The 12,433-nt window shown below is 48.7% G+C and overlaps 2 long non-coding RNA genes across 3 annotated transcripts in view; one reads left to right on the top strand and one right to left on the bottom strand.

Moving 5' to 3' along the window:
- Positions 1 to 10,456, top strand: part of LOC121666361 — an 81,137-nt gene extending 70,681 nt beyond the window's left edge. The window contains exons 4-6 of one of the 2 annotated variants that reach the window (XR_006016650.1): positions 6,100 to 6,198; positions 8,047 to 8,180; positions 10,372 to 10,436. This is a non-coding gene — a long non-coding RNA (uncharacterized LOC121666361). Of the gene's footprint in view, positions 1 to 6,099; positions 6,199 to 8,046; positions 8,181 to 10,371 lie in introns of both variants that reach the window. The other variant, XR_006016649.1, reaches the window with a different exon arrangement.
- An 856-nt stretch (positions 10,457 to 11,312) lies between these two features.
- On the bottom strand, positions 11,313 to 12,290 carry LOC121666362. The gene is made up of 2 exons (XR_006016651.1): positions 11,715 to 12,290; positions 11,313 to 11,522 (listed from the first exon to the last, which is right to left on the bottom strand). It is a non-coding gene; the product is annotated as an uncharacterized LOC121666362 (long non-coding RNA).
- Positions 12,291 to 12,433: the final 143 nt, after the last annotated feature.

Genomic DNA, 12,433 nt, shown 5'->3' with positions numbered 1-12,433 from the left:
CTCTCTGGGTTGTGCACGAGCAAACGCCCCACTTCTCCGAAAGCAGCACTCCACGGAGCATGTTCTGCTTCCACTGGCCGTGGGCTGCATCATTCCCTGCATGAGATCAGCTGTATATATTTGATTGCTCTCATAGAAATAAAAAGGATTAGCTGGCTCTGTAGAGCATTGGCCTACATTTCACCATTTTGCTCATGAAGCTGAGCTGGATAGGAGTGCGAAAGAAGAGCTTCTGAATGCCCTACTGTTGACACAGTTATGTCAGCCAAAAAAAAAAACCCCAAAACAACTTGTCTCAAGAACTAATTTCCTATTGAGGTGCTCTTCTCTGTGGCTTTTACTGCTGAGCCCCACGTCACACAGATCATGCAGGGCAGAAATGATAAGGGTGCGCAGTCCAGCCTGGCTGTGGCTCCAGCTGTGTGCTGCTGGCACCTGCTCTATCCAGGCAGCAGCCTGGTGTCCTTGGTGCACCTCCTAGGAGAGGCACACATCTATTGCAAAGTTTAGGCTTGAGGAGGACACGTGAGAGGCTTCTGACCTGCCTCTGATTCAGGATGCTGCATCCACGTTCTCAAGAGTGTATTCACCTCAGCTTATTTCAATTCCAGCATATGGGCACAGTGCAGTGGAAGGTGCAGTGGCTTGGAGGAGAGTGGATGGTCCTTGAGGTCAGACAGCAGATACAGATGTGTGTGCAGGATGCCCCGTGCTATGTCACATATCCTGTGTTTGCCCCAGACCACAGGAGGTTTCACCACAAACCATAAAGTTAACTCACCGCCGTGATCTGAACTGGTGTAACCGAGCTAAAAGTGACACTTCAGTACAGATAAGCCCTTAATTTTTAACTTGGTTATTTACAGTAGATCAGCCTGTGTGATTCACAGCATCTGACCTGGGCAGCCCATTCCACTACCTGGGTAAAGATTTGTCTGGTTCTGTCATTTTTGCCATTTTTAAACTCCTCATGAAGTCAAGAGTGATAGAAGGAGGTTGGAAGCTTCTCTGGACCCTTGAAACCTTCCCTTCTGCTCTGGGTTTTGACCTTTAGTCATTTTACTTTCAGCCAAAATTGCTGAAAGTCTTTTCCTCCCCATCTGTGCACTACAGATTATGAAAAGCTAATGAGAAAAGCTAGAACTCATTTGGTCAGAAAGAATAATTCCAACTATTTCCTGTGGCAAATGAGAAAATTAGGCAAACTAATGCATTTGTTACAGACTCAGTTGAATACATTCTTTTATTCAGCTTCATGTAAGGGTACTGTAAGAAGGGTCTGGGCATAGGTCCCTGATGGGTTAATAACTCCAACTTTGTTTCTACAGGGCTTTTCAGAGCACGGTAGTTTTTCAGATGGAGGACTGGCAGCCTAAGGAAAGGCTCCTGGCAGTAGAAAGGCAGGATGGGTGGGTGTCTGTGAATGTTGCAAGAGAAGATCATGTCTATAGACCTCTACCTGGTGACTGTGCCCAGCTCTTCTGTGGACCCCTGACTTTGGCCAGATGGGTCCATGAGTCGTGGTCCAAACACATTGCCACTATAATTTGGCTTGCAAGTGTTGCCCTTGTAAACATCTGTCCATTGTGAGCAAGGCCAAGTCACTTTTCCCATCTCTTGCTTTCTGCCTTAGGAAAAGTAAGAAGTAGTGATTCTCATCCTTAGTATCATGCCAAGATCCAGCACTGGAAAACTGCTCACATGTTCAGAGCATTACTGATGATCCCAGAATGCTGAGACAGCGCAGCACAGTGAGGGTGGTCTGATATTTGAGACTTAAATAAGTCTTGAATTAAGACTGAAATATTTGAGAGTGAATTACCTATCTTAGAGAGGCTATTCTCCATTTTTGTCTTGCTCATTTTTATGCTCCATTCCAATGTGTATCTGCATCTCTCTGCATTGCCCAACCTCATGCTGCCACTTGAGTGGGGGAAGAGAAAAGGCTAAATTTGTGGCTTGTATGTGAGGGAACCTTGAAGCTGCCCACCAGATCCTCCTTTTGGCTCCTGCCGCATGCCTGAGGCTGGGACCACCCTGCAAAGCCTGCAGGCTTTGCTGACACATTGAGATAAAAAAAGGACTCAGTCTATGTTCTCAAGAACCTAGGTATAGCAGTGACAATAAGAGAGAGGTATTTGAGGTTCGGGGAAATTTGCATTCATTCTGGTGTAACAATTTAATGCCCCCTGGAAAAATACGGGCATTCCTCCTTTAGGTTTTTTAAACTGCTGCAGACCAAAGCTGCATCCCCAAGAAGACAATTACTATGATTTTGCACAGAAAGGCATGTCTGTCAGAAAGAAAAATATTATAAAAGAGTCATTTTCTAAAAGCAAAATGGATTTCAATGGAAAACATGTATCCAGCAAAATGCCTGGAAAATTTGACTGCAGCAAATACCTGACTTTATGTTTCAGCCAAAGATAAACTGTCAGGCAGACTGAAGAAGTAATGGAATGAAATTATACTGTCTGTGTTGTTCTGGAAGGGCATAATAAACGATCCCTAGACTTCAGTCTCAAAGGACTGTGACATTTTCATGAATTTTCTGCACAGTGTTGCTTGGAGCCAGACAAGACAACCACTATCTTGCTCTTCCCATCTTGGCTCTCCTGTTCAGGTCTGTTGCAAAGCCTGATGTGGAAAGGGTAGAAAAAGAGTGCTAGATCTGCAGAAAACAATTCCTGCAGTGGTGGAATGACAGTGGAGAGAAAAGCTTCTTCCCTGAATACTTGTGTATGTCTCATCTCCCCCACTTCTGCTCCTGACACTTCTTTTGGATTATCCCAAATAAGTCTTTTCTCTCTCTTGAATGGCTTCTTTATGAAAGAAAATGGAAGTAAAATTCATCTAAGTGAACTAGAGGCATGAATTTTAAATAGGTGAGTCAACTGCAATAAAGTGGACACCTTTAATAAGAATAAGGGTGGGCAAAATCAAATGTCCTTCTTAACCTAAAATGCCCACATGTGTCTTTAATGTGATTTAAATAAGTTTTTAAATTTTCATCACTTGCAAAGTTCATTCAAATTAGGTTTCCAGAGCATCTCCATGTAGGTAAACCCACAGTTTCTCCTGCTGGTGAAATGGGGACTTCTCAGCCTTAGAAGGGTGCTGCTGCCAGACCCAGTTCCCCAATACCTAGGAAGCACTTTGCTCTGCTGGAGGCACGGGGCCAGACGTGCGCAGCCCTCTCTCCTAAGTACAGCAGACACAGGCTCGGGGCAGCTGCTCATGGCTCTGTGCAAGGCTCCCAGCTCGTGGCTCTCTGCAGCCTCTCCAGACACCTGCCAGCTGGCGAGGACAGTGCTGTCACCTACACGGAGCCACATCTGAGGTGGTCAAACACTGGCTCTGCTCTTTCTTCTGCCACCAGCTTCCCATGTCCCACACGCACCGACCAGAAACAGGGCCAGAACAACGGGTGTGCATTTACTCTTTAGGGTGCTTTGAAGTCAAGGGGGGAGAAGGGGATTTGCAGGCCTGTTCAGTGCCTGATGTGGGTGGCTTTCCTGTGCCATTTCATTATGGGAACTCAACTGCAGCAGATTCCTGGAAACCTGATCCCTGAGGTAAACGTGGAAGAACTGCAACAGCAGTATCTGTCCAGTGCTTCAGACTGTCAGTTCAGAGGCGGGTCAGAGCCTCCCTGACCTGAACAGGGCTGTCAGTATTAAGACAGCTGCTCTCACTCATAGGCACCCAGTGGGCCTAAGTGGAGGCAAAAGTTACATTAAACAGCCACACTGCTCTCAGAGTCACATGAGCACCACTGACATGCATTTTCTAAGAGACTGATGACATTTAAAGCTCTTCGAGTAAACTAATTGCTTTACATTTATAACAGGATATTCATCCCACTGCTTTCCATGGGAATGAAGCACACTGATCAGCCTTCCCAATGGCCAAATGTTTGCCATCTCAAAAGCATTCTCCTGGAGAATAAAATACACATCTTTATTGTACAGTTCTGCCTCATCAATAATGCTGGGACAGATTCTCTTACAAAGGTATCAGGTTTAAGAGAGCAGCCATCTTACTAACCACACCAGCCTTTCTCCAGATGGCATTTTGAACACAATTTAGACCAGGCACTTTGCTATCTAATCCATTATGCAATTAATTAACACTTATAAATTAAGTATGTGCCTAACAGAATGTGTCCTTCCACGTGACAAGCCTCATGCAGCAAGGGCAGACTGTGAGTCGGTGAGTCACCACAGGTGACACAAAGGCCACCTCAGCCGATCATTTCGATGGAAAAATGAGTGGCAATTCCCATGTGCTAGGAGGAGGCTGCATCTGAAGAAGGAGAAAGATTCTCTTTGTGCACTCTTGTGCTATAGGCTGCTGTTTGCAGCCTGGTGGTGTTGACACGTGGGTGCTCCAACAGCACCGTGACACTAAGACAGGTACCTCACTCATCACTGTGTGTCCACCGAAGCTCGAAGCTCGTGGTTCACTTGTAACTGCACACCCCGTGGGAAGGCCGATCTGTGGGCACCCTGAGGCTAATGCTGACTTACTCAGCCAGACCAGGGACAGCTCTGAACCCTCTTGCTGGGCCGCGGTGAAACACACCAGTGACAGGCCAGTGGGGGCTCTTGCTGTGCAGTGTGTGGCTGTGGTGACACCTCCCTCACCCCTGCACCCCTGCTGGCCTCAAAAGCTCCCCCAGGTGAACTTGCAGGGGGTGCAGTCGCACCACTAAGCTGGAGGGTGAGGTGCAACGTGCTGGATACGCATTGCTTCTCCAAAGTGAGCCACAGATTAGGCGAGGGACTACACCCAGTTTACTGAGCTGCCAGTGCACTCCCTGGCTTGGGAAATCCCTAGGTGGCAGGCTACCGGCACCTGGGAGGTCACATCGGTCACTCTGTATTTGCCCTGTTCTTAGGCTCATTTTCTAAATATTTGGTTCTGACCACAGCTGGACAGGACACACTGGATTAAATGGACCTTTGATGAGTTCGAGGTGTTGCCAGCCTTAGGTGCTTACAGTCACCAAACCTTGTAATAAAACTGGTTAGCTAAGACCATTTTGGTTCATTTGTGAAGCGCTTTGACTATCAGGCAATAGTAGCTAATCTCTGATTACCAATAGTGACTGCTTTTCCAAAAGGAAATATGGGTGGGGAGAAGAAGGAATTTCTATTCAGTTCCTGGTCCCGGTTGCCTGGGGAATTCTTTTAACATGAGAAGAACAGATTTGCATGTTGGTATTTTGGGGATGTTTCCCATGAGAGGAAAAAGTGCAACTCAAAACTAGCTGACTTGGAGGTCTTGTCACGATTATATCCTCCAAGGGTTTGTGTAATTCAGCTGATAAATAGGGCTTAAATACCAGAAAAACAAAGGTATCGCCCTATGTCAATAATAGCAGCATCACGGCACACGAGCTGTCCCGTTGTTGGGGCAGACACGGTGGAGCTGTTTGCTCATGGTGTTCACTCCCCTGGGGCCGTCACTTGTGGTGTCTTATTCAGGACTGAGAGCTTCTGAGAAACGCCTGATCAATCTGTGGGCATCAGTGACACAATCATGATGGTCCATCATGATGTCGCCAAATGGATTCACTTTGACACAGATCTGGGACAAATGTCCATGTCAAATATATCCTGGCTATCTGAGCACAAAGGCAAAGCAGATTTTCCAAGGTATACAAGCATCTAAAAACACCACACACTAAGGCTCATCCAGCTTTTCAAATCATTCACACAGGTCAGGTTCTTAACTCCTACTAATTATAATAAAAAATTATATGAGAATTATAATGAGAAGAGTGCTTTTTAAACACCTATTGGATGTGTCTGCCCCCTTTGGCCTGCATGATAATGCCTCCCAGGCTGTGTGGTGTGCTGCAGTCCACAGGACTGGCTAATAGAGAAAAGGGAATTTCAGACCCCAGGGTGGTTACCACACCACTGAATTTTCCTGAGGGAAATGAAGGCAGACAGCTTCCATCACAGCTGCATGATGTCTTTGGCCATGATAACTGGATGTTCAGGATTGTAGAGGGATTCTCCAGTGAAAATGTGTTTGTTTTTTACATGTCACGTGTCACTTCAAGTGAGGGTGCAGTGTTGGTCATTGCAGGATGTCACAGTGGAACCAGACAACCCAAATCAAACTCCACCAGGAAGACCCCAGTGGGCAGCAGGCTCTCCGGTTTGCAGAGACATCTACCTTCAGCTGGTAAGAAGCTTTAGTGTGCACAGTGCTGGAGTAATCTTTAAAATTACCACATACATCCATGAATAGCTTCAGGGAAAAGACTTCCCATGAGGAGAAGGAGAAAGGCCTCTGGCAGGCATTATAAATCATGTATCATCCCACTGATGTTTAGGAACAAGTTGAACCTTAATTTATCATTCCCATTGCCAGCTCCTGTGTGGTGCTGCTTAGATAAGTCTTGCTCCTAATGGCTAAAGATAGAAATGTTTTTCCACTCTGATTTTGTTTTTCTTTTTAGAAATTTTGTTTTTCTTTTTCTTTTAGAGCAGGCCTCAAAATAGTTTTGGAGTTTGTTCAGTTCTCGTTCTTTGACTTGGTTTCCTGCTGGATATCCCGGGCTGGCTGGTGCTGGAGACAGCAGAGCTCTAACGGGAGCAGACAAGCAGGCTAGTGCCCAAATACAACCCTCATCAGAAACCCCATACAGGGCTTATGGTTAGGGCAAGTGGAGAGGAACGTCCTGTGATCTTAACTGCCTGAACAGAAAAGTGCTGGCAGCCTGTTGTGATGGTGCACAGTGCTTCTATATCCAGTAGGAGCCAAATGGGGACAATTTTCCTTGGACCAGCAGGGGTGAAGTTGTATCAGTGCCCCAGACTTGCAGCTGCTGACTGCATCACGAGCTCATGGAGCTGCCTCAGCTTGGTGGCTGCATACCAGGAAGCTGGCTACTGCTCCAATAAGGTTCCAGGTGCCCATTATCACAAAACGTGTTCTTGATAGCTTCATAGCTAGTTCCTTGGTAATGCTGCTTCCCTGTGTGGTGATCACTTCCAGATGTGCCAAGGAAAGCAGGGAAGATTTCATGCAAGACAGTATTTGCATATTATTTTCTGTGAGATCAGAGTAATTTTTTCCATATCAGCCAAAAAGCTAAATTCTGGCAACCTGCTGTGACTTCTGCTGCCTTCACAAGTTGCCTTTGCCTCTGTCAGAACAGTGTTGGTAGCTGGCAGGTTTCACTGTAGCAAGCACCAGAACTCTATACTGTCCACTAGAGGAATTTATCCCCGTTATCAATCACCAGGCACACATCACGTTGTCTCTATTACATCCCCCTTTTCTGTCTCCACCATCCAGTCTACCCCAAAAACCTTCCTTTGTCCTGTACATAGTCACCAGTTCAACACGAAGTGAACCCTTTTTTTCTATCACTGAGCATTTAGACTTTCTCCCACCAGGATTGGTCAAAAGCCTGCATCAGCTGGTCATTGTGGCAGGGAAAAGTGGCTCAGCTCACGTAGGTTAAGCCAAATCAGGACTGAAATGGTTTATTGATTTATTAAGGACATGTAATTAACTGACAATCCATGAACTATATATTCAGGGTCTATGTCAGCAATACAGCAGTTCAACCACTAGGTTAGACACTTAGAAAACACTAATAAATTCCTGCAAGTTCCTAAACACACTTTTGTAACTAATGCCCATTCACGTGGGCACCAACCCCTCTCTCACTGGCATGAGGGTCACTTCTGGGAGCAGAGATCCCCCCCACTTATGCCCTGCTCCCACTGGAGTTGTGGCCACTCCAGCTCTAGGGGTGCCCACGCCACTCCCTACAATCAGCCAATGCACCCTCTGGCAGGAAGGGACACCAGCAGGTCATGCCCCCTCCCAAAGTGTGAGTCCCACATGCTGCACCCCACGGCGTCAGGCCACGTGTTGGGTGCTGGCAGCTGATGGTGCCTTATGGATGGGGAACTGCTGAATCTGACCTCAGCAGAGGCTGTGATGTGCCAGACTGGATTTTGACAGTCTGAGGCCTCTCTCTGCTCTGTTACTGTTTCTTATTTTTCTTTTATATAGTCTTTCCACCCAGCTCATTCTTCGTCTCAAAATTGTGTTTGTCATTCCCTGGTTACCATTTGATCCAGCTGACAGATGCCATCCTCTTTAGCACGATCAGCTGAGGTCTGGTGTTTGTTTCCCTCTTCAGCAAGGTAAGTTTTGGGGCAATTGCCTCTCAGACACTTTTGGGTTTTCCATCCATACACGCTCTTTAGAGTCACTTCCCTGTTTTATCGGCTGTTGTCTTACACCTCATTTTGTCAAGGGTGAGCTGTGCAAGCACCCCCACACAACTATCAAACTGATATTAAGGAAAGGAATAGTGGCCCTGTGTCTGAATTCAGGGGGAGGTTATTTCTACATATATTTACTTTCTCAGTGCCTACCAGTTCATGAATTTTTGACCTCAGTTACCTCACCTTGCACAGCTATATACAGTTAATCTGTTCACATTGTGCACTCATTGTGCTCAGAGGACCAACTGCATTTGTCTGTAAATCTAATCCCCACACCTGTGAGGGGGACAAGGCGAGGAAGGAGCATGACTTGAAAGACAGTTTTGTCATGCTGTGTCCTGGGAGACAACATACCCTGCTTGAGCCAGCGTTATGTGTAGCAGCCCCTGAGTGGGCTTTTGTTTCTCCTGAACCTCCCAGGCAGAAAATTGGAGGACAATCCCAAGGCAGGACCAAGAAGCTGGCATGGGGACCAAACACTGGCACGAGCTTTGCTGGGACCCTGAGGGTGGTTCTTGAGGGTCACTCCCCTCCCCCTCAAGGGGACTATAAAATGGGGACTATAAAATGGCTCTTTGCCACCTGGCATCTTGATGGCAGTCTGAGGGCTGCTGTTTTGTTCCTCGCCCTCTCTCACCTGTTGTGTGTGATGCAGGCTTGGTGCCAAGCTCTTGAGCAGCTGCCCTTTTCCAGCTCCCGGGCATGCCAGTCCAAGGAGGCCCATCCCCATTTGTTTGCAGTGGCAGCCCATGGAATACTAAAGACTTGAGGCCATTTTGCACACTTCTGTCACCTTATAACTCGTACTTGGTCCCACAGCCCAAGTTTCTCCCTGCCCTGGCAAGCCTCTCTCCTGCTGCTGCTCTTCACAGCATCACTCACAGCCACCTTGAGATGTTTCTAGATCACACATTGCCCAAAGTTTCTGTGTGTGACCATCAGCAGCACAGTCCCCTTTCCCCCCAAAAATGGCACTAAGGGACAGAAATGAAGCCAGACAAATCCTTACTTTGCCTTGCTCTCCACTGGCCATTTCTCTTTCACTGCTACATTAGAAATAATTGTCCACCCTCCTGCCCCATAGTGAGACACCTTTCCTTGCTCTAGGTGCTTTCTTCCCGTAGCACAAGGCAGGAGATCCAAAGGAAGCAGGAAATCTCATTGATGGCTGTGCTTGAGGCAGTGAGATAAGCACTTAGCAACTTCCATCTTGTAGGTTGTTCCTTCCTAAGTGTCAGTGCCCAGCTTTCCCTAACCCCATCCTTCGTCCTGCAGCTAATCTCCTGGACATGCATTGCTTTGCACATTTTGTTCTTGGCAATTTCCAACATTGCCTCAGGCCCTTATCGCCCTAAAAAATCAGATCATACGGTGGTGGCCTTAGAGACTGCCTGATTGATATCTGAGCAGCCAAACAAACAATAAATTTGAATAAAATTTGGCACCTCATTGCCTATTAGTTCTGATTCTGAGAGGGTAATTCACAGACATCAAGTAAAGTGCATATACTGAGCATGCACAGGACGGAGTCTTCAGTTTTGTAAAACAGCTGGCAGGAATGGTTTGCAACCCTCACGAAGGGCATTTTGCCCATTCCACATCCTGCATGCTCCAGCCTGTGCAGTCACAGGGATTTGATGCTGCTGGCCACCACCAACCCAACAGGACTTGTCTGTGTATTTATACAGAAATACGGATGCTTGCAGGAAGAGGAGAGACTTTCCTGGTGATCCTTGAACAAACACTGATGAAGTCAGGAGCTCCTGCAGCTCCGCTTCCACCAGCAGCACTGGAGCTCGTAGCGATGGTGTGTGTGTGCTCAGAGGAAGCTCGTATTTCTGGGTGGCCATTTACTGTGTAATCGTGACACAGTTCTTTAGACACTCTAGTTGCCTTCTCCAAACTCATTCTCTGTGGTCATAGCAAATAAAGCTGTGGGAGAGTGCATCCCCATTCGAATCTCCCCAGATTTTAGTCCCTGAATGTCCCATGCCTGTTTTGTCTTGGATGACCCTAGTGCCCAGGCAGAAGCCAAGAAGGAGAGGGCTGCACTGACTGCTGCCGTTGCACGTGCCCTGAACTAACTCATGTGCTGTTTCTTCCACAGAGCAGATGAACCAGGTCCTGGCCTGTGGAAAACACAAGACATAGCATTGAGGGGCAGGCTGTCTGGTGAGTAGATTTCATGCTTGGGTGACAACACATGCATTCATACATAATTCCCAACTGCTGTCCTTTATAGGGCAGCATACCTGGACCATGAATTGCACCCAGGGCATTAGAAAGAAAGTTGGCTCAGCTCCCCAGTTGCCACTGCAGACTTGTGGCCCAGCAGCTGAGAGAAGCAGACTAGTTGGCAAGAGCAGCAACTGCATGGTGCTCTGAAGAGTTTAAAAACAGTTTTCCCTTCAGCAGTGCTTGTGTATTTATTGGCTTGATTGTAATCACAGCTGCCTTAACTTGTAACTGATCCTGCCCTCCCTGCAGTGTAGATGATGTTCACTTGGGTGTCAGGTACCACTGTCTGTGTTTGCTTCTGTTATCAACCACCATCACCAGGACTCTTTAAAAGACCAGCTCTGACCAGACACCAAGGAGAAAAGAGAGGTTCCAATTATCCTCTTCTCTGTGGCTGTCCAGCTCTTTCCCATCACATAAACACCACTGATTCTCCTAACACAGGATGAAAATCCGTGTAGCACACCTGGCTCCCTTTGATCATGTATAATGTATCATGGAACATTCATCAAACCAGACACTCCCAATTAAACACACACGGCCTTCTAGGCACAAACCTCTCTGTATCTCTAACCCACAAGCCTTCACAGCTTTGAGAAGTCTGGTTGCATGCCTAAAGCTAGGAAAGAATCCTTGACCACTGCCATGAATGGCAGTGTGAGCTTGAGGGTATCTGGCCTGTCTGGACCTAGAGCGGCTCCAGAAGAGTAAGGCTAAGGGCCTAAAAATGCAGGTCCCTCAGTTGCTTCAGGGGCTGGTTCTGGGTTGTAGCCATGGATCACTTGGAGAAGAGTGCCCCATTACGACTTGTCCCCTAAATGCTAGCTTTAATGACTTAGGGAGGGTATGAGATGATGGTGGCCAGACCATTTCTTCTTGAGACATGAGAAGAACATGTTGAGGTTGGGTGGTCCTTGATTCCAAGCTAGGGCATTCTTGCAGATAACAGCCAGAATGTGCACCTGCTAGGAAGTACTGTGGAAAGGCTCATCTTATGTGTATTCATTGCGATTCCCAGACCTTAAGGAAAAAAAAAAGAAAGATTGAGCTAAAGTTCAGAGAATGTATCAATACCTTAAGGGCAAGAAAATATGTGAAATACAACATCGCAACCCGACAGGAAGTTCAGAGGTAAACCCAAGTATGCTTGGATGTACAGATGTAATTTAATTGTCCTGTAATAGTACCAGGGGACCAAGGCACACTGGTTACCTGTGATCACAGAGGTGTCCACGCGGAGAACCCCCGAGCCCCACCCGGCCGGGCCAAGGGTGCGCTGCCGGCGGCTGGGTGTCTCCCGGCCCCGGGGCGGCAGTGGCGTTTGTGCAGCGCCCTGAAGGTCACCCTGCAAGGGCGGCGGCGGCGGCTGTCGCGTGTGTGAGTCGTGTCCTCCCCGCCACAGGGGACGGGCAGGTCCCGCTGCCCCCGGGAAGCCCCTGCCCGCCCCTCCCGGCTGGTGCTCCCGGGGCGCGGGCGGCGGAGCGCGGGGCCGGGCGGGGAGCGCTGCTCGCACTCAGTATTCCGCAGCCGCGTTACACGTGAGCCCGCCGGAGCGTGGCGGGGCCGGCGGAGCGGGGTGCCAGGAGCAGGAGCAGGAGCAGGAGCAGGAGAGGCAGGGGGACGATGCTCAGCAGCGCCCGGCCGATCGCTCTGCTGCGGGGAGCGGGGACCCGCAGGAAGCGGGCGGGGCGGGAATACCGGGAACAGGCGGGCACGTGCGCGGGCCGGCGCGCGCACAGGTGTGCGGGCGCGCGCCCGCACGCGCCCGCAGCTGCGGCCGGGCAAGGGACGCGCAGCCCCCGCGGGCACACGCAGCACCTGCCCGGCTCCAGCCCGGCCCCGCGGGTCAGAGCTCCGGAGAGCGGCGGGCGGCCCGCACCGACCCTCCCCGCCGGTGCCTGTGCCGCAGCCCCCCGCCTCCTCCCGCCTTG

This window comes from Corvus kubaryi, unplaced genomic scaffold (genome assembly GCF_017639235.1).
Source record: "Corvus kubaryi isolate FWS band 111438036 unplaced genomic scaffold, C.kubaryi_AGA036_p1.0 37341, whole genome shotgun sequence".
Lineage (NCBI taxonomy): Eukaryota > Metazoa > Chordata > Aves > Passeriformes > Corvidae > Corvus > Corvus kubaryi.
This window is presented reverse-complemented; position numbering and strand designations above follow the sequence as displayed.